Consider the following 18,205-nt stretch of genomic DNA (forward strand, 5'->3'; position numbering starts at 1 on the left):
AAAAGTACATTTCAATTCCTTCTCACTCAAATATGTATTCTTTTTCAAATCAAAACCAGAAGTTAAATCTGAGACACCATCAAGATTATCAGCCAACATCTGTTTGCGTAATCAAAGTCGAGCTGTGTTGAGGTCAAAATTCCTTTCTAATTAGTCTCATTCTTGATCCTCTTTGTCTCTCACACACTTTCTCTTTGACATTCAAGGTTCTCCAGTTTTTTTGCCCTTTTGAAAATGAATTTAAGTGCTTGCATTCTTTATTTTTCAAATCCAAATTCTTGTCTTTATCTCTGTCTAATCCATGTTTATTTTTATTTCTGACTCCAACTTGTGTTATTTCTACTGTAATACAATTCTAGCTAATTCAACCGGAGCGCCATCAGGATCATCCCTTGCACGGATTCACAGAATTCTTAAGGAAGCCATTCAGCATCTGTTCTTCAAATGAACAGCATTATCTACTGCCAGTTTCCTGCATTTCCCCCATACCTTTGCACATCATTTCTATCCAAATAATCACCTAATACCCTCAAGAATGTTGAAATTTAACGTGCCTCCACTACAATTCCAGGCAGTGAATTCCATACCTTAACTACTCACTGGGTGAAAACGTTTTTGACACATACACTTGCTCCTTTTGTAAATCATCTTAAATCTATTTTATCTGGATTCTTGATCCTTTAACAAGCAGGAACAGCTTCTCTTTATCTATTCTATTCAACTTGCTAATGATTTTAAAAACCTCTGTCAGATCCCAGCTTGGCCTTCGTCTCCCTGAAAGAAAGTCTCAAATTCTGCAATCTATAGAACATAGAACATAGAACAATACAGCACAGAACAGGCCCTTCAGCCCACGATGTTGTGCTGAACATTTGTCCTAGCTTAAGCACCCATCCATGTACCTATCCAATTGCCGCTTAAAGGTCGCCAATGATTCTGACTCTGCCACTCCCACAGGCAGCGCATTCCATGCCCCCACCACTATCTGGGTAAAGAACCTACCCCTGACATCCCCCCTATACCTTCCACCCTTCACCTTAAATTTATGTCCCCTTGTAACATTCTGTTGTACCCGGGGAAAAAGTTTCTGACTGTCTACTCTATCTATTCCTCTGATCATCTTATAAACCTCTATCAAGTCACCCCTCATCCTTCGCCGTTCCAATGAGAAAAGACCTAGCACTCTCAACCTATCCTCGTACAACCTATTCTCCATTCCATGCAACATCCTGGTAAATCTTCTCTGCACCCTCTCCAAAGCTTCCACATCTTTCCTAAAGTGAGGCGACCAGAACTGCACACAGTACTCCAAATGTGGCCTAACCAAGGTCCTGTACAGCTGCAACATCACTTCACGACTCTTGAATTCAATCCCTCTGCTAATGAATGCTAATATACCATAGGCCTTCTGACAAGCTCTATCCACCTGAGTGGCAACTTTCAAAGATCTATGAACATAGACCCCAAGATCCCTCTGCTCCTCCACCTTATTAAGAACCCTACCATTAACCCTGTATTCCGCATTCTTATTTGTCCTTCCAAAGTGGACAACCTCACACTTGACAGGATTGAACTCCATCTGCCACTCCTCAGCCCAGCTCTGCATCATATCTAAGTCTCTTTGCAGCTGACAACAGCTCTCCTCACTATCTACAACTCCACCAATCCTCGTATCATCTGCAAATTTACTGATCCACCCTTCGACTCCCTCTTCCAAGTCATTAATAAAAATTACAAACAGCAGAGGACCCAGAACTGATCCCTGCGGAACTCCACTTGTAACTGGGCTCCAGGCTGAATATTTACCATCTACCACCACTCTCTGACTTCGACCGGTTAGCCATTTTTCTATCCAACTGGCCAAATCTCCCTCTATCCCATGCCTCCTGACATTCCGCAAAAGCCCACCATGGGGAACCTTATCAATTTTTATCATTGAAATTTCTCATCCCTGGAACCATTCTTCTTCCTCAAGTTTCATGTACAGAGCCAATACTCCAAACATTTCTACCTTCTTAGCCCCTACTTTTAAATCAACTCCTACTTTCTCTGCTATAGACTTAAAATTAAACTGTTAACTATTCGAAGGCATGAACAGCGGGATTGTTTTTCTCCAGAAATGCTTGAGCACTGAACTTGGCCATGTTGACTTTTTATTGAATGCAGAAAAAGTAACTGAAATCTTGTTCATGTAACCTCTGGCAAATTTCAATGTACCGATTGTAGTGATTGTACTAAGGTCAGCCAGGTGGACCTTAGAGAATAGGGGTTCCCTCATTGGGACTGTTAACCTGGTCTAATCACCGAGCCCTGGCTGACAGATATAAACAGGAGTTCAGACATCCTGTTCACTTTGAGAGAGTTGAATCAGTTGTCAAGAACTCTCCATTTGTGTCGGAGAGGGGACTGACTCTGAGCTGGCTGCCCACATCCATTGTGTACTCCTCTGTTGGTTTCTGTTTTTTAGGGGAAATCTGGTTCCAAAACTGGCTGATTTATAAAGTCAGTTTTGTTAACTAGTATTCCTTTTTATTGAGGATTGATTCCTGAACTGCCTTATCTTCACAATCAATGTTTCAGGCATTTTTCAGTTCTCATTAGGAAATTGTTTCACTGGCTGGTAACAGCCTGGGTGTTACTCTGTCCTTTTCTTAAAATAGAAGAGAAAAATATGTTGATTTTGTGACAGTGCTTTGCCCTTGCATTCTTTTTTTGAATGTGTTTTCACCTTTTTGGTGTTTGGACTGAGCCCTTGTGAGATCCTGTGGGTAGGCCAGGCTCTTTGTCAGTAGACTAGGCCTCTGTAAAGACTCTGTAAAGACTGTGTGCTGGGAGGTGAGCATTTGCTACATCCTGGAGTTCGGACATGGACACTCCCTTTGGGCTGGACCAAACCCCTGTGAGTTAACTGCAGCTTCACAAGGTACTGTGTTCCTGTGAGTGGGTCTGGTTCTCTCTGGATGGGCTAGGCCTCTATGGAGACTGAACACCTGTGCGTGTGCTGCGGGGTGTGCATTTGCTGCATCCTGGAGGGGACTCTGCCCTTGTGCATAGACTCTGTCTTGGTACTGGAAACTGTATATTGTGAGCATTTTGTGAATTCTGTTAATATATGTGGGTTTCGTAATTAATTGTGTTTGTGTTGGGTCAGCGTGGGCTACTCAGTACGTGGGGTGGCCGGAAGCTGGATAGTTGATGACCGGCCTGGGAGACAGCAGGCTGGTGGGGGTGTGTGTGTGTGTGTGTGCTGTGGGGTGTGCATTTGCGGCCTTCAGGAATAGATTCTGCCCTCTGTTGTGGACTCTGTTTTAGGCAATGGACTCTGCAGTTTGGAGTGGACTCTATTTCTGACAATGCACTTAGTATACTGGAGTGGACTCTTATAGGAATGGACTCAACATTCTGAAGAGAAATTGTTTATGGTAATGGATTCTATATACCAGAATGGACTCTGTTCGTAATTGACTCTGTCTTGTTGGGTTTATCACCTGCACTGTCTTATTTGTCCCTGGATCTGAGAGGCCTCTCTGTGAGCTGGGAAGCTCCTAGATTAGCCCAAAAGCTGTCGCCTTGAGAGTTGGAGGGTGGGTAGGTTGTCCTGTGCAACAAAAGGTGGGTAGGCTGCCCCAAAAGCTGGAAGGTGGATAGACCACCACAATGCCAGTTGCCTCGAGAGCTGGAAGGTGGGCAAGCCATTCTGACCACTGTCATCCTGAGAAGGGATAATCGGGACATGCTGTCCTAGAAAGTGTGTCAGTCCACAAGCCAGATGGCGGATAGGGGTGGGTGAGAGCCAGATAGTACGGAGGGCCAGACTGAGATCCGAAGGCAGGTAGGCTGTGCTCAATGTAGTAACCGTGGGTGAGCTGTCCTAGAGGTGGCCGGAACGTGCAAAGGGCGGTAAGGGAAGCCGAAGGATGGGTGGGCCGTCCTGATCGCTGTAGTCCTGGGGTGGGTAGGGGAGGCAGGACAGGCTGTCCTAGGCATGGCCAGAAGGTGTCAGAGCAGACCAAGAGCCGGAACGGGCATAGGGTGGGCTGTCTTAGAGTAGCTGAAAGATGGGAGTGACAGATGGCTTGCGGGCGGGGGGGGGGAGAGCGTCTATTATATGCACTGATTTTTATCTAATGGGACTGTCTTGAATGCTTTTTTTTACTGTTACTGTTTTGTGATGACTGAAAGTGGGATTTGAGGTTTGTCCTCATTTAGAGTCATAGAGATGTACAGCATGGAAACAGAACTGGTTGAACGGTGGGGTTTGGGGCCTAGCTTTGCCATTCCTCTCTCTTGTAAATTGCTGTTTCTCTGTGTACAGCTGTTAATGTTAGTTGTTTTGTCAACTGTATTGTTTAATATAATTTTTAAAAAGTATCTGACACCCTGTTCACTCTGAGAGAACTGAATCAGTGTCAAGGATTCTCCACTTATGTCAGGGAGGGGATGACTCTGAGCTGGCTGCCCACATCCATTGTGTATTGCTATTGTTGGTTTCTGTTTTTGGGGGAAACCTGATTCCTAAACTGGCTGATTTACAAAGCCAGTTTTGTTAACTGGTATTCCTTTTTAAGGATTGATTCCTGAACTGCCTGATCTTCACAGTCAATGTGTTTCAGGTGTATTTCAGTTCTCATTAGGGAACTGTTGTTTCACTGGCTGTTACTCTGTCCTTTTCTCAAAATAAAAGAGAAAAATAATGTTGCTTTTGTGACAGTGCTTAGCCCTTGCATTCAGGTTTTCACTTTTTTGGTGTTTGGACTGAGCCCTTGTGAGAAAATACATTCGTATGGATGGGTCTGGCTCTTTGTAGGTGTCTAGGCTTCAGTAAAAACTGAACAACTATGTGTCTGCTGGGAGGTGAGCAAGTGCTACATCCTGGAGTGGACCAAACCCCTGTGAATTAACGGCACCTTTATAATGTACTGTGTTCTTGTGAGTGGGACTGGTCCTTTAGATAGACCAGGCCTCAGTGGAGACTGAGCGTGTGTGCTGTGGATTCTGTCTTCGGGCGTGGATCAACTGCACCTTCATAATGTACGGTGTTCCTGTGAGTGGGCCTGCTTTTCTATGGATGGGCCAGGCCTGAATGGAGACTAAACACCTGTGGGATGTGCATTTGCTGCCTGTTGGAGTGGACTCTGCCTTGGTACTGGTAAAACTGTATCGTGAGAATTTTATGAATTCTGTTGATGTATGTGGGTTTTGTAATTAATTGTTTGGGTACGTGCCAGACTGGGCTAGTCAGTATGTGGGGCGGCCAGGAGCTGGAGAGTCGATGACCTGGGGGAAAGCACACTGGGTGGTGTTTGTTAGTATGCAGGGTGGCTGGGGGTTAGGCAGCAGATAACGTGCCTGTTGGAAAGCTGGTCAGGGGAGGGGCAGCCAGTACACAGACCGGCTGGGGGTCTGGAGGGTCGATGACCCGCTGGAGGAAAGCGGGCCGAGAGGAACCTGTCAGTACACTGGGCGGGCAGTTCCAGGCAACTGATAGGGTCTTTGCAGGAAAGCTGGTATAGGGCAGGCCGGTCAGTATGTGAGGAGGCTGACCCAGGCGGCCGACAGCAACCCGTAAGAAGGCTGACCGGGGCGGACTAGTCAGTACACAGGGAGGCTGGGAGCTGGACAGCCGTTGGCCAGTCCGTAGGAACGCTGGCCAGGAGAAAGGGTCAGTCAGTACACGGGGTGGCCGGGTGCGGGAAGGCCGACAGCCCGACTGTAGGAAAGCAGGTCGGGGGTGGTTTGATTAGTATATGGGGTGACCAGGAGCCGGTGGCTGACAACTATGCTGGAGGAAAGTGGGCTGGGGAGGATCAGTCAGTACGCAGGGTGGCTGGAGACCAGAAGGCCAATAGCCAGCTCGTAGGAAAGTGGCCCAGGGTAGTCTGGTCAGTATGCGGGGCGACTGGGAGCTGGGTGGTTGACGACCAGCCTGGAGGAAAGCTGGCCTGGGGAGGGTCGGTCAGTACGCAGGGTGGCCTGAGACTGGAAGGTCGAGACTGTCCTGCAGGAAGACTAGCCATGGACAGTCTGATCTGTATGTGGGGGGACTGGTGTCAGGTAGTTATGTCGGGTCTGTGTTCTATGCACTGTTTCTCATTTGATTGCACTTGTCTGTGTTTCTTACTGTTATCTTTATGATGACTGAAAGTGGGATTTGAGGTTTGTCCTCATCTCCCAGGAGTATCAGACATCCTGTTCACTCTGGCAGCTGGCTCTGAGGGAGCTGCACCAGTGTCAAGGACTCTCCATTTGTGTCCGGGAAAGGACTGACTCCGATCTGGCTGCCCACATCCAGTGTGTGCTGCTGCTTTTGGTTTTTTTTGGTGGGAAAACCTGATTCTTAAACTGGCTGAATTATATAGCCAGTTTCTTAACTGACTTTCCTTTTTGTTTTTTTTTGTATTAAAAGTAGTAGTTTAAAAAAAAGAGAACCAGAATGCAAGGGCTAAGCCCTGCCAGAAAATCAACATTGTCCTTTTCTCAAAAAAAGAGTAACACAAACTGCTGTAACCAGCCAGTGAAACAACAATTCTCTAATGAGAACTAAGTTAGACCTGAAACACACTGACTGTATAGATCAGGCAGTTCTCAATAACTGCGTACTGACTAGTTTGCAAACTTGCTATATAATTCAGCCAGTTCAGGAATCTGGTTTCCACCAAAGAAAAAAGCAGAAACCAACAGCTGCAGTGGCACGCTGACTGTGGCCTAGCCAGTGGAGTCCGTCCCCTAATCTAAGGAGATTTTTTTTCTTTTCTCTTTAATGCCCTTCTAATCAAAGGGCAATGCTTTGCCCAGTTTATATATTTTTTTCTTTTTTATTCCCCTATCACCTGTGTGCAGGTGTAGGACACAGTGAAAACAGGTATACAAATCTTTATTCATTTTCCACCACCAGGAAGAAAAGAAACACCCAAGTGGCCAGTGAGGCATTCCTTTTTATTCAGGACTGATTTCTAAACTGGCTGATTTATACAGTGTATCAGGTGTAATTCAGTTCTCATGAGGTAACTTGTTTCATTGGCTGGTAACAACCTGTGTGTTACTCCTTTTTTATTTTACTTTGAGAAAAGGACTATGTTGATTTTTGTGGCAGGGCTTAGCCTTTGCATTCTGGTTTTCTTTTTGCATGTGTTTTCACTTTTTTGTGTCTGGACTGAGCCCTTGTGAGAAAATAAATCTTTCTAGATGAGCTGTTCCTGTGGGTAGGCCTCTGTAAATACTGATCACCTGTGTATGTGCTGGGAGGTGAACATCTGCTGTGCCATGGCCTTCGGGAGTGAACCAAACCCCTGTGAGTTAACTACACCTTCACAATGTACTGTGTTCCTGTGAGTGGCCTGGTTCTCTGTGGAGACTGAACACCTGTGTGTATGCTATGGGGTATGTATCTGCTGCCTGCAGGAGCAGACTTTCCCTGGGAGTGGAATCTGCATTTTGATTATGGTAATTGATTCTATATACCAGAATGGACTTTGTTCGTTGGTGATTGACTCTGTATTGTTGCTTTTTGGATTTATCACCTGCACTGTCTTGTGTGCACCTGGGTCTGGTAGGCCTTACTATGAGCTGGGAGACTTGCAGGTTGTCTTGAAAGCGGTCACCCAAAGAGCCGGAAGGTGGGTAGGCCGCCCCAATGCCACTTGCTCCCAGAGCCAGAAGATGGATAGGCTGTTCTGAATGCTGCCCTTCTGAGAAGGGGTCATTGGGTCGGCTGTGCTAGAGGTGGCCAGAAGGTGTCTGAGCGGCTGAGAGCCAGAAGGTACGTAGGGGCAGGCTGAGATCTGGAAGGCTTGGGGCTGCCCTGTATGTTGTTGTCCCAGGGAAGGGGAGAGGACTGTGCTAGAGGTGGCTGGAAAGTGTGTCATAGCAGTCCACAGGCTGAATGGCGCATCTGAATGGGTGAGAACCAAATGGTACGTCGGGGCAGACTGAAAGCTGGAAGGCAGGTAGGCCGTCATCAACACTGTCACCCTGGCCAGGTACCAGGGCAGGCTGCCCTAGAGATGGGGGGAGGGGGAGGGGGAGGGGGGGGGGGGGGAAGAGAAGGTGTAAGAGGGCAGTTAGGAAAGCTGGAAGGTGGATAGGATGTCCTGATTGCTGTCATCCTGGGTGGGTGTGGGGAAACAGGATGGGTGTCCAAGAGGTGACCAGAAAGCGTGTCAGGGCGGACAAAGAGCCGTGTGGGGTGGGCTGCCTTTTGTTGGCTGGAAGGTGGGAGGGCCGTTTGGTTTGCTGGCTTGCCAGGGTGTCTATGATATATGCACTGTTTTATTGCTTGGTTTATCAGACTGCCTGTATGTGATTGCGTTTACTGTTTCCTCCTTAATTGATGTAAGGTGGGATTCGAGGTTCAGCCTAGTTTCCCTGTGAACTGGTTGTACCGTGGGGTTTGGGGGTCTGGCTTAGCTGCCCCTTTCCCCTATAAATTGCTGTTTCTTGTATACAGCTGTTAACATTAACTGTTTGTAATTTTATTCCTGTTTTTTAAAAATGTTTTTATTAACCAATATCAGACATCCTGTTCAGTCTGGCAGCTGGCTCTGAGGGAGCTGGATCAGTGAATAGGAAGGGTTTAAAGGGATATGGACAAGGAACTGGCAAACAGAACTAGATTAGTCATAGAGATGTACAGCATGGAAACACACCCTTCAGTCCAACTCGTCCATGCCGACCAGATATCCCAACCCAATCTACTCCCACTTGCCAGCACCTGGCCCATATCCCTCCAAACCCTTTCTATTCATATACCCATCCAAATGCCTTTTAAATGTTGCAATTGCACCAGCCTCCACCATTTCCTCTGGCAGCTCATTCCATAAAAGTACCACCTTCTGTGTGGAAAAGGTTGCCCCTTCGGTCTCTTTTATATCTTTCCCCTCTCACCCTAAACCTATGCGCTCTCATTCTGGACTCCCTGACACCATGGAAAAGACTTTGTCTATTTATCCTATCCATGCCCCTCATTATTTTAAACACCTCCTATAAGGTCACCCCTCAGCCTCCAATGCTCCAGGGAAAACAGCCCCAGCCTGTTCAGCCTCTCCCTATAGCTCAAATCCTCCAACCCTGGCAACATCCTTGTAAATCTTTTCTGGATCCTTTCAAGTTTCACAACCTCTTTCCGATAGGAAGGAGACAAGAATTGCACACAATATTCCAACAGTAGCCTAACCAACGTCCTGTACAGCCGCAACATGATGTCCCAACTCCTGTACCCAATTCTCTGACCAATACAAGAAAGTATACCAAACGCTTTCTTCACTATCCGATCTACCTGTGACTCCACTTTCAAGGAGCTATGAACCTGCACTCCAAGGTCTTTGTTCAGCAACACTCCTGAGGACCTTACCATTAAGTGTATAAGTCCTGCTAAGATTTGCTTTCCCAAAATGCAGTCCTCTCATTTATCTGAATTAAACTCCATCTACCACTTCTCAGCCCCTTGGCCCATCTGATCAAGATCCTGTTGTAATCTGAGGTAACCTTCTTTGCTATCCACTACACCTCCAATTTTGGTGTCATCTGCAAACTTACTAACTGTACCTCCTTATGCTCGCATCCAAATCATTTATGAAAATGACAAAAAGTAGAGAACCCAGCACCGATCCTTGTGGCACGCCACTGGTCACAGGCCTCTAGTCCGAAAAACAATCCTCCACCACCAGCCTCTGCCTTCTACCTTTTGAGCCAGTTCTGTATCCAAATGGCTAGATCTCCCTGTATTCCATGAGACCTAACCTTGCTAATCAGTCTCCCGTGGGGAACCTTGTCGAATGCCTTACTGAAGTCCATATAGATCTCATCCACCGCTATGCCCTCATCAATCCCCTTTGTTACTTCTTCAAGAAACTCAATCAAGTTTGTGAGACGTGGTTTCCTATGCACAAAGCCATGTTGACTATCCCATATCAATCCTTGCCTTTCCAAATACATGTACATTGTGTCCCTCAGGATTCCCTCCAACAACTTACCCACCACCGATGTCAGGCTTACTGGTCTATAGTTCCCTGGCTTGTCCTTACCAGCTTTCTTAAATAGTGGCACCACGTTAGCCAACCTCCAGTCTTCCGGCACCCCACCTGTAACGATTGATACAAATATCTCAGCAAGAGGCCCAGCAATCACTTCTCTAGCTTCCCACAGAGTTCTAAGGTACTCCTGATCAGGTCATGGGGATTTATCTACCTTTTATGCGTTTCAAGACATCCAGCACTTCCTCCTCTGTAATATGGACATTTTGCAAGGTGTCACCATCTATTTCACTACTTTCTAGATCTTCCATATCCTTTTCCACAGTAAATACTGATGGAAAATACTAGTTTAGTATCTCTCCCATTTTCTGCGGCTCCACACAAAGGCCGCCTTGTTGATCTTTGAGGGGCCCTATTCTCTCCTTAGTTATCATTTTGTCCTTAGTGTATTTGTAAAAACCCTTTGGATTCTCCTTAATTCTGTTTGCCAAAGCTATCTCATGTCCCCTTTTTGCCTTCCTGATTTCCCTCCTACTACCTTATACTCTAAGGATTCACTCGATCTATCCTGTCTATACCTTTATATATGCTTCCTTCTTTTTATTAACCAAACCCTCAATTTCTTTCGTCATCCAGCATTCCCTATACCTGCCAGCCTTTCCTTTCACCCGAACAGGAATATGCTTTCTCTGGATTCTTGTTATCTTATTTCTAAAGGCTTCGAATTTTCCAGCTGTCCCTTTACCTGTGAACATCTGCGCCCAAACAGCTTTTGAAAGTTCTTGCCTAATACCGTCAAAATTGGCCTCTCTCCAACATAGAACTTCAACTTTTAGATCTGGTCTATCCTGTTCCATAATTATTTTAAATCTAGTAGAATTATGGTCGCTGGTCCTAAAGTGCTCCCTCACTGACACCTCAGTCACCTGCCCTGCCTTATTTCCCAAGAGTAGGTCAAGTTTTGCACCTTCTCTAGTAGGTATATCCATATACTGAATCAGAAAATGTTCTCGTACACACTTAACAAATTCCTCTTCATCTAAACCCTTAACACTGGCAGTCCCAGTCTATATTTGGAAAGTTAAAATCCCCTATCATAACCACCCTATTATTCTTACAGATAGCTGAGATCTCCTTCCAAGTTTGTTTCTCAATTTCCCTCGAACAATTAGGGGGTCTATAGTACAATCCCAATAAGGTGATCATCCCTTTCTTATTTCTCAGTTCCTGGATGTATTTCCAGGAATATCCTTCCTCAGCACAGCTGTAATGCTCTCCCTCATCAAAAACACCACTCCCCCTCCTCTCTTGCCTCCCTTTCTATCCTTCCTGTAGCATTTGTATCCTGAAACATTAAGCTGCCAGTCCTGCCCATACTTGGGCCATGTTTCTGTAATTGCTATGATGGCCCAGTCCCATGTTCCTAACCATGCCCTGAGTTCATCTGCCTTCCCTGTTAGGCCCCTTGCATCGAAATCAATGCAGTTTAATTTATTAGTCCTACCTTGTCCCTGCCTGTCCTGACTGTTTGACTTGCCCTTGTTCTCAACTGTACCAGCCTCAGATTGATCTCTTTCCTCACTATCTCCCTGGATTCCACCCCCCCACCATACTAATTTAAATCTTCCCGAACAGTTCTAGCAAATCTCCGTACCAGTATGTTCATCCCCTTCCAATTTAGGTGCAAACTGCCCTTCTTGTACAGGTCACTTCTACCCCAGAAGAGATTCCAAGGGTCCAAAAATGTGAATCCTTCTCCCATACACCAGCTCCTCAGCCATGCTTTCATCTGCTCTATCCTCCTATTCCTGCCCTCACTAGCTTGTAGCACTGGGAATAATCTCCTTTTAAAATTCCTGCCTAACTCTCTCTGTAATCTCCCTTCAGAATCTTAACCTTTCCCCTTGCTATGTCATTGGTTCCAATGTGGACAATGACCTCTTGCTGGCCCCTCTTTCCCCCGTGAGAACATTCTGCACCCTCTCTGAGACCTCCTTGATCCTGGCACCAGGGAAGCAACACACCATTCTGATTCTTTGCTGCTGGCCACAGAAACATCTATCTGTACCTTGGACTAGAGAATCCCTAGCAAAACCCTGAAACAAAGCCAAGCTTTGACTAAATGGTTAAATTTTTTTTCAGGATCTGGGCCAGTAAGCCCCTGTAGTTGCTGCCGGTATAAGGACTTGAGACAGCAACAGAGTCCCACTAGACCCAAATGAAGTGAGAACTCTTAAGCCAGTATCCAGGAAAGTGGACACCCAGGAAAGTCCACCTACATTTCATTTAGAACAGTTAAATTGCTTAGCAATGGCCAAATCAGTACAATCAAAATAAACACCTAGTTCTAAAGGAGGTAGATACTGGCACTGCCGTGTCGGTGATCGCAGACCCAGTCTTCAACAAAATTTACTCTGGACTCTAACCCTTAAGTTTGCATTAGACCTTGGTTAGACTGAGAACCTTTACTGGGGAGCCTTTACAGATTAAGGGAACAACTTTGATTCTGGTCTCTTATGAGAAGCAGCTGCTTCAGTACCACTGATTATAGTAACCGGCTTGTGCCCAAGCTGGATGGGACAAAATTGGTTAAGAAAGAGTTTAAAAAACTGAAAATGTGTTGCTGGAAAAGCGCAGCAGGTCAGGCAGCATCCAAGGAGCAGGAGAATCGATGTTTTGGGCATGAGCCCTTCTTCAGGAATGAGGAAAGTGTGCCAAGCAGGCTAAGATAAAAGGTAGGGAGGAGGGACTTGGGGGAGGGGTGTTGGAAATGCAATAGGTGGAAGGGGGTTAAGGTGAGGGTGATAGGCCGGAGTGGGGGTGGGGGTGGGGGCGGGGGCGGAGAAGTCAGGAAGAAGATTGCAGGTTAGGAAGCTGGTGCTGAGTTCGAGGGTTAGGACTGAGACAAGGTGGAGGGAGGGGAAATGAGGAAACTGGAGAAATCTGAGTTACCTTGATTGGCTCAACATTTTTCAAATAGCAAATGGCTGCCTAAGTGGAGTCCTAACTAAATACTCAGAAGTTTTTCAGGAAGGTCCAGAGACTAACAAAGGAGTCAAGGCTATCTTGCATGCTGACCAGGAAGAAATTCCATGATTCTGCAAAGCCTTCCCAGTGCCAATTGTCTTATGGGCAAAGGTAGAGGCAGAAATCAGGAGGTTGGTGAGTGAAGGAATCATTAGAGCAGTCCAGTTTGTGGAATGGGTGGCATCTATCGTACTGATTTGTAAAGCCCAAAGAATCGGTTCACCTTTATGGAAATTTTTAACAAGTGGGACACTGCTTTTCACATTTGGATACAAGCCCAATCCCTCCTAGAGGCTATATACACAAAGCTGGTGGGGCAGTGGGTGGACATGAGGCATGCGTACTTATAATTCCTGTTAGATGATGATTCCCAGAAATATGTTACAATTGATACCCATGAAGGTTTGTACCAATATACGATACTGCGATTTGGGGAATTGTCAACCTGTGCAATTTTTCAGTGGATGATGGAAAACATTTTACAAGGTCTACCCCAGGTCGCCGTTTATCTAAATGATGTGCTAATAAAAGGGAAGACCAATAATTGAATTGAATTTATTGTCACGTGTACTGAGGCACAGTGAAAAGCTTTGTCTTGCGAGCAATACAGTGCAATAAAGAGCACTTGGAGAACTTAAACATAGTTCTTAGATGTTTCTCCCAGGTGGGCATACACCTTAGAAGGGCAAAACATGTGTTCCATGCACCCCAAGTGATCTATCTGGGCAACAGAGTCAACAAGACCGGGTTATGTCTGTTGGAAGATAGAGTAAGAGTGATCAATGGTGCCCCAGCTCTGAAGTCTGTACCAGAGTTTAGGTCTTTCCTTTGGCTGGTAAATTATTACAGAAAGTTCATATATAACCTGGCCTCCATCCTGGCACCTTTGCATCAAGTCTTAAAGGCTTTGGAAATGGTCACGTAGCTAAGCCATAAATTTCAGGAAAGTGAAGAAACAGCAATCATCATCTAAGTTGTTGGTACACTATGATCCCAAGTAAGATCTGGTATTGGCAAGCAATGCCTTCCTGTAGGGCATCAGGGGTAGCATTATCTCATTGGCTGTCCAAGTGAGAGGAACGCCCAATAGTGTATGCATCCAACTAATGCCAAGTGTATTTACACCCAGATAGAGAAGGAATGTTTGGTGGTCATATTTGGAGTCAGGAAGTTCCACCAATACTTTTTTATAAATGTAAATATGTAATAATGAACCACAAACCCCTGCTAAGTCTACTTAGGGGACAATACCCATGCCACCTATAGCTTCAGGCTGAATTTAGTGGTAGGTTCTAATATTAAGTGCATATAATTACAGATGAAATATATTCAGGAAGCCAAGTAGCGACAGTGGGTGCATTGAACCATCTCCCACTGGCAGGTACACCACTAGTGGTACTGCCACTGGAAGTGTCAGTTTTCTGGACACTCTTCCAATCGCATCTGACAATATCAGACTTTGGACACAGAAAGATGTGGTCTTGGCAAAACTGAGACAGCTGGTGGTGCTGGGGGAAACCAAAGGGACGTCACAACAAGAATTGAAATCTTTTGGACTCAGACCAGATCACAGTAGAGGACGGCATATTATTATGGGAAGCAAGAGTGGTTGTCCCGAGCAAAAGGTGCTACCAAATACTGGCTAAACTCCTTCAGGGTCATCCAGGAATTTTCAAAATGAAGATGTTGGCAAGAAGTTATGTCTAGTGGCCAGGATTGGATGAGGACATAGCTGCATTGATGAGGCAGTGCCCAGAGTATCCGAGGACATAAATCAGCAGCTCCTGCACATTCATGGGGAATGGCTGGATAAACTGTGGACTCAGTTTTACAGGCCTTTTCATGGACTCAATATTCTTAGTCATTGTAGATGCCACTCAATGTGGCTGGATGTGCATAGAGTTCATTCTTCCAAAATGGGGACGATGATAGAAAAACTGTGCATGTCTTTTGCAATACATGGGCTCCCGGAAGTGTTGGGCACAGATAACAACGGGTCATCGTTAACTAGCAGGGAATTTGAGTATTTCCTAAATTTCACCCATTACAGTCTCTGGATGCAATCCTGCAAGAGTTTCCAATTTATTATGATCCCCATAGAGGCTGATTATAAAAAAAGTAAAGTAGAATTGAATTTTGTATCCACCAATGTAATGGAATTTCACATCAAGATTTGACATCTTAAGACTACTGATGTGAGAAACAAATTAAAATTAACACTACTCACATTACAACAATGCAGCCAATAGATTACACTATATTAAAATTTAGAGATGGTGACAAAGGACTAGTAATCCAATTGCCCAGGCAATCGTTCTCAGAGCATGTGTTCAAATTCTTACCATAGTAGCTACTGGAATTTAAATTGTTAAAATTGAAAGCTAATTTCAGTGACGTAACTATGAAAAACCCACCTTTTTAAGGAAGGAAATCAATCATCCTTGCATGGTCTGTTCTACATGTGGCTCTGGAACTACAGCAATTTCATTGACTCTTGACTGCTTCCACAGGCAGTTAGGGCTGGTCAATAAATGGGTTTTTACAACAACCCATGATAGCTTTGATGGTCACAACTACATAAACTAGTTTTAAATTAGATTTATTACTTGAATTCATTTTGAACCCATGCCCTCAAAACATCAGTCTTAGCCTCTACATTAAGAGTTTAACAACATGACAGCATTATTCAGGTTCACTAATGCCCTTTAGGGAGGGAAATTGCCATCCTTACTTGGTCTGGCCTACATGCGATTTCAGACCCACATCAGTGTGGTTGACTCTTAACTGTTCTAAAATGGCTAGTCAGTTCAAGGACAACTAGAAATGGGCAATAAATGCTGGCCTCTCTGGTGAAACTTCCACAAAATAATTTTTTTAAAACTCAAGTTTGTGGTTAACTCAAAAGCAGACCTTTTCTTCTGCCTGGGATAACGGCACCAGTTTTTAGGTCTCACTCCCTCTGAGCATCTGAGTCCGCAAGCAGCAAAAACAGCTTTGTGTCCAAACATTAAAGCTTGCACTTGACTTTCATAGAGTTTGATAAGATCCACTTATCTCCAAGGCAACCAAATCACATGAGTCTGTAGCTGTGCAGATTTAGTACAACTTCATATCATTCCTCAACCCACAGTATTCTATTTAACCACAAGCCAATGCAGAGTGTAAATACGCCCAGATAGAGAAGGAAGGTTTGGCGGTCATATTTGGAGTTAGGAAGTTCCACTAATATCTTTACGGATGTAAATTTGTAATTATAATGGACTACAAACCCCTGCTAGGTCTACTTAGGGAACAAGACTGTGCCGCTGATCGCTTCAGGCCACATTCATCGGTGGGCTCTAATACTAAGTGCATATAATTACAAGTTGGAACACTGTCCAGAAAGCCAAGTAGCAAAAATGGATACATTGAGTCACCTTCTGCTGGTAGGTACACCACTGGTGGTACTACCACTGGAAGCATGTGTAATGGTTTTAAATTTTCTGGATATGCTTCCAGTCACAGCTGACAATACCAGACTTTGGACACAGAAAGACTCGTGTTAAAATGTCGCTTAAAATTTGAAGTTGTCTTGTAAAAGAGTATTAGTCAAAACATTACACCGTATCTTCTGCGTAGAAGAATGCCAATTACATCTGGTGCACTAACAGACCAGTTTTTAAATTTATGTTTGGGAAACTGTATTAAATTTAAAGAGTCCTTTGAAATAAAACTGCTTCTAAAAACACTCTATGCTAAGATTGTGCCAAATGTGACAAACAAGCATTCAGAGACTTTCAGAATCATTGAATTTTAAAATACATTATGTCTACCAGCTCCCAAAAGACTAGCTCCCTCTAGTCCCATTCCTAGCCCTATCTCTCTAGGTCACTAAATTAATCACTTTCAAATATATATCCAACCTCCTATGGAATCTGCTTCAACACACTCCCAGGATTCCCATTCTAAATCCTAACAACTGAGGAAAGGAATTTCTCTTCATCTCACTGCTAGCTGTCTTGTTGACAACCTTGAATTGGTGACCCCAACTTACTGACATACCAACTATTGGAAACAAAATATTCTTCTTTACCCTGTCAAAATTGTTCTTTTTTTTTTTAAGGTCAGCTCTTAATCTTCTCCGTTCCAAGAATAAGCCCAATTTCTCTAATCTTTTTTTTGTACCTAAAACCCATCATTACTGCTATCATTCTAGTAAACCTCCTATGTAATTTATCCAGGGCTTTAAACATTGTTCTGTAAATAAGGTGGCCAGACCTGAACACAATACTCCAAAATACAGTCTGACCAATGATTTGTAGAGGTGTAGAGTGGTGCTGGAAAAGCACTGCAGTTCAGGCAGCATCCGAGGAACAGGAAAATCGATGTTTTGGGCAAAAGCCCTTCATCAGGAATACCTGAACTGCTGTGCTTTTCCAGCACCACTCTATTCCAGAATCTGGTTTCCAGCATCTGCAGTCATTGTTTTTACCTAGTTGATTTTAACGCTACTGCGAATCCTCTTGCAAGGATGCCTGCCTCGAAGAAGTTTTCCTCCTCTACAAGAATCTCGGAGACCCTCTCCCACTGCAACTCCCAGGTCACCTCCTCTACCCTGCAGCTCTTCAACCACGTCCTGAAACAGACTCGCTACTACAACCACATTTGCTTCCTCAGTGTCTGCCTCTGTTACCAACTCTTCCCACACGGACTTTGGACCACCTTTAAACCAGCAGACGTTGGATCCGATCAGGACAAACAGTACAGACTACAGATTCAAAAACACCAGCAATGGTTCTCCTTCAAGATCCTCCGCTCCACGCTCGCAGCAATGTCCGGGCACCTAACCTCTCTACAGTCTGCCCTGCCTCAGCTGAGGGCCACACTCTCTGAATTGCAAAGGACCCCTCCTTTACTATATTCTCAGGAGAATTCATACCTGTATTTCTGATGAAGGGCTTCTGCCCGAAACGTCGATTTTTCCTGCTCCTTGGATGCTGCCTGAACTGCTGTGCTTTTCCAGCACCACTCTACTCCCGAATCTGGTTTTCAGCATCTGCGGTCATTGTTTTTACTTTTGTAGAGGTATAGCTGCTCGCATACTCTTGTGCTTGGAAATAGTGAGTGCTGGAGAGTCAGAGTGAAGCTGCAAAAAGCACAGCAGGTCAAGCAGCATCTGAGGAGGACAGGAGTGGAAATTTCAGGTCAGAACCTTGCAGCAGGTCTGA

General features: G+C 44.9%; 1 long non-coding RNA gene across 1 annotated transcript in view; it reads left to right on the forward strand.

Annotated features, from left to right (window-relative positions):
* The first annotated feature begins 5,590 nt into the window (after positions 1–5,590).
* The window catches only part of LOC148142534 (uncharacterized), a 93,924-nt gene continuing 81,309 nt past the window's right edge, over positions 5,591–18,205 (forward strand). The window contains exon 1 of the long non-coding RNA XR_015751875.1: positions 5,591–5,662. This is a non-coding gene — a long non-coding RNA (uncharacterized LOC148142534). The remainder of the gene's footprint in view (positions 5,663–18,205) is intronic.

This window comes from Chiloscyllium plagiosum, unplaced genomic scaffold (genome assembly GCF_037043375.1).
Source record: "Chiloscyllium plagiosum isolate Xiang-an unplaced genomic scaffold, Cpla_swu_hap1 HiC_scaffold_28, whole genome shotgun sequence".
Classification (NCBI taxonomy): domain Eukaryota; kingdom Metazoa; phylum Chordata; class Chondrichthyes; order Orectolobiformes; family Hemiscylliidae; genus Chiloscyllium; species Chiloscyllium plagiosum.